The following is a 4,120-nucleotide window of genomic DNA, read 5'->3' as shown; positions in this document are numbered from 1 at the left end:
TGGTCAGAGCAGAGAACCAGATTAGAGTCCTAGTGTGGTGTGTGGTGGTCAGAGCAGGGAACCAGATTAGAGTCCTGGTGTGGTGTGTGGTGGTCAGAGCAGAGAACCAGATTAGAGTCCTAGTGTGGTGTGTGGTGGTCAGAGCAGAGAACCAGATTAGAGTCCTAGTGTGGTGTGTGGTGGTCAGAGCAGAGAACCAGATTAGAGTCCTAGTGTGGTGTGTGGTGGTCAGAACAGAGAACCAGATTAGAGTCCTCGTGCTGTGTGGTGGTCAGAGCAGAGAACCAGATTAGAGTCCTAGTGTGGTGTGTGGTGGTCAGAGCAGAGAACCAGATTAGAGTCCTAGTGTGGTGTGTGGTGGTCAGAGCAGAGAACCAGATTAGAGTCCTAGTGTGGTGTGTGGTGGTCAGAGCAGGGAACCAGATTAGAGTCCTAGTGTGGTGTGTGGTGGTCAGAGCAGAGAACCAGATTAGAGTCCTAGTGTGGTGTGTGGTGGTCAGAGCAGAGAACCAGATTAGAGTCCTAGTGTGGTGTGTGGTGGTCAGAGCAGAGAACCAGATTAGAGTCCTAGTGTGGTGTGTGTGGTCAGAGCAGAGAACCAGATTAGAGTCCTCGTGCTGTGTGGTGGTCAGAGCAGAGAACCAGATTAGAGTCCTAGTGTGGTGTGTGGTGGTCAGAGCAGGGAACCAGATTAGAGTCCTAGTGTGGTGTGTGGTGGTCAGAGCAGAGAACCAGATTAGAGTCCTAGTGTGGTGTGTGGTGGTCAGAGCAGAGAACCAGATTAGAGTCCTAGTGTGGTGTGTGGTGGTCAGAGCAGAGAACCAGATTAGAGTCCTAGTGTGGTGTGTGTGGTCAGAGCAGAGAACCAGATTAGAGTCCTCGTGCTGTGTGGTGGTCAGAGCAGAGAACCAGATTAGAGTCCTAGTGTGCTGTGTGGTGGTCAGAGCAGAGAACCAGATTAGAGTCCTAGTGTGGTGTGTGTGGTCAGAGCAGAGAACCAGATTAGAGTCCTCGTGCTGTGTGGTGGTCAGAGCAGAGAACCAGATTAGAGTCCTAGTGTGGTGTGTGGTGGTCAGAGCAGAGAACCAGATTAGAGTCCTAGTGTGGTGTGTGGTGGTCAGAGCAGAGAACCAGATTAGAGTCCTCGTGCTGTGTGGTGGTCAGAGCAGAGAACCAGATTAGAGTCCTAGTGTGGTGTGTGGTGGTCAGAGCAGGGAACCAGATTAGAGTCCTGGTGTGGTGTGTGGTGGTCAGAGCAGAGAACCAGATTAGAGTCCTAGTGTGGTGTGTGGTGGTCAGAGCAGAGAACCAGATTAGAGTCCTAGTGTGGTGTGTGGTGGTCAGAGCAGAGAACCAGATTAGAGTCCTAGTGTGGTGTGTGGTGGTCAGAGCAGAGAACCTGATTAGAGTCCTCGTGCTGTGTGGTGGTCAGAGCAGAGAACCAGATTAGAGTCCTAGTGTGGTGTGTGGTGGTCAGAGCAGAGAACCAGATTAGAGTCCTAGTGTGGTGTGTGGTGGTCAGAGCAGAGAACCAGATTAGAGTCCTAGTGTGGTGTGTGGTGGTCAGAGCAGGGAACCAGATTAGAGTCCTAGTGTGGTGTGTGGTGGTCAGAGCAGAGAACCAGATTAGAGTCCTAGTGTGGTGTGTGGTGGTCAGAGCAGAGAACCAGATTAGAGTCCTAGTGTGGTGTGTGGTGGTCAGAGCAGAGAACCAGATTAGAGTCCTAGTGTGGTGTGTGTGGTCAGAGCAGAGAACCAGATTAGAGTCCTCGTGCTGTGTGGTGGTCAGAGCAGAGAACCAGATTAGAGTCCTAGTGTGCTGTGTGGTGGTCAGAGCAGAGAACCAGATTAGAGTCCTAGTGTGGTGTGTGTGGTCAGAGCAGAGAACCAGATTAGAGTCCTCGTGCTGTGTGGTGGTCAGAGCAGAGAACCAGATTAGAGTCCTAGTGTGGTGTGTGGTGGTCAGAGCAGAGAACCAGATTAGAGTCCTGGTGTGGTGTGTGGTGGTCAGAGCAGAGAACCAGATTAGAGTCCTAGTGTGGTGTGTGGTGGTCAGAGCAGAGAACCAGATTAGAGTCCTAGTGTGGTGTGTGGTGGTCAGAGCAGAGAACCAGATTAGAGTCCTAGTGTGGTGTGTGGTGGTCAGAGCAGAGAACCAGATTAGAGTCCTAGTGTGGTGTGTGGTGGTCAGAGCAGAGAACCAGAATAGAGTCCTAGTGTGGTGTGTGGTGGTCAGAGCAGGGAACCAGATTAGAGTCCTAGTGTGGTGTGTGGTGGTCAGAGCAGAGAACCAGATTAGAGTCTTCGTGCTGTGTGGTGGTCAGAGCAGAGAACCAGATTAGAGTCCTAGTGTGGTGTGTGGTGGTCAGAGCAGGGAACCAGATTAGAGTCCTGGTGTGGTGTGTGGTGGTCAGAGCAGAGAACCAGATTAGAGTCCTAATGTGGTGTGTGGTGGTCAGAGCAAAGAACCAGATTAGAGTCCTAGTGTGGTGTGTGGTGGTCAGAGCAGAGAACCAGATTAGAGTCCTAGTGTGGTGTGTGGTGGTCAGAGCAGAGCACCAGATTAGAGTCCTAGTGTGGTGTGTGGTGGTCAGAGCAGAGAACCAGATTAGAGTCCTAGTGTGGTGTGTGGTGGTCAGAGCAGAGAACCAGATTAGAGTCCTAGTGTGGTGTGTGGTGGTCAGAGCAGAGAACCAGATTAGAGTCCTAGTGTGGTGTGTGTGGTCAGAGCAGAGAACCAGATTAGAGTCCTCGTGCTGTGTGGTGGTCAGAGCAGAGAACCAGATTAGAGTCCTAGTGTGGTGTGTGGTGGTCAGAGCAGAGAACCAGATTAGAGTCCTAGTGTGGTGTGTGGTGGTCAGAGCAGAGAACCAGATTAGAGTCCTAGTGTGGTGTGTGGTGGTCAGAGCAGAGCAGAGAACCAGATTAGAGTCCTAGTGTGGTGTGTGGTGGTCAGAGCAGGGAACCAGATTAGAGTCCTAGTGTGGTGTGTGGTGGTCAGAGCAGAGAACCAGATTAGAGTCTTAGTGTGGTGTGTGGTGGTCAGAGCAGAGAACCAGATTAGAGTCCTAGTGTGGTGTGTGGTGGTCAGAGCAGAGAACCAGATTAGAGTCCTAGTGTGGTGTGTGATGGTCAGAGCAGAGAACCAGATTAGAGTCTTAGTGTGGTGTGTGGTGGTCAGAGCAGAGAACCAGATTAGAGTCCTAGTGTGGTGTGTGTTGGTCAGAGCAGAGAACCAGATTAGAGTCCTAGTGTGGTGTGTGGTGGTCAGAGCAGAGAACCAGATTAGAGTCCTCGTGCTGTGTGGTGGTCAGAGCAGAGAACCAGATTAGAGTCCTAGTGTGGTGTGTGGTGGTCAGAGCAGAGAACCAGATTAGAGTCCTAGTGTGGTGTGTGGTGGTCAGAGCAGAGAACCAGATTAGAGTCCTAGTGTGGTGTGTGGTGGTCAGAGCAGAGAACCAGATTAGAGTCCTAGTGTGGTGTGTGGTGGTCAGAGCAGAGAACCAGATTAGAGTCCTAGTGTGGTGTGTGGTGGTCAGAGGTTATGAAGGTATAAGAGAGACAGACAATTGATAAACACCTAACTGGCTGAACAGGTAATAAGAGAGAGAGAGAGAGAGAGAGGGAGAGAGAGAGAGAGAGAGAGAGAGAGAGAGAGAGAGAGAGAGAGAGAGAGAGAGAGAGAGAGATTCATTCAGACTGTTACTGTGGTGGTGGTGAGGTGATTGATCTAAGAGAGAGAGAGAGAGAGAGAGAGTCATTCAGACTGTTACTGTGGTGGTGGTGAGGTGATTGGTCTAAGAGAGAGAGTCATTCAGACTGTTACTGTGGTGGTGGTGAGGTGATTGATCTAAGAGAGAGAGAGAGAGAGTCATTCAGACTGTTACTGTGGTGGTGGTGAGGTGATTGGTCTAAGAAAGAGAGAGAGTCATTCAGACTGTTACTGTGGTGGTGGTGAGGTGATTGATCTAAGAGAGAGAGAGAGAGAGAGTCATTCAGATTGTTACTGTGGTGGTGGTGAGGTGATTGATCTAAGAGAGAGAGAGAGAGTCATTCAGACTGTTACTGTGGTGGTGGTGAGGTGATTGATCTAAGAGAGAGATTCATTCAGACTGTTACT

This window comes from Salvelinus namaycush, unplaced genomic scaffold (assembly GCF_016432855.1).
Source record: "Salvelinus namaycush isolate Seneca unplaced genomic scaffold, SaNama_1.0 Scaffold320, whole genome shotgun sequence".
Lineage (NCBI taxonomy): Eukaryota > Metazoa > Chordata > Actinopteri > Salmoniformes > Salmonidae > Salvelinus > Salvelinus namaycush.
Note: the sequence above shows the minus strand (reverse complement) of the source record.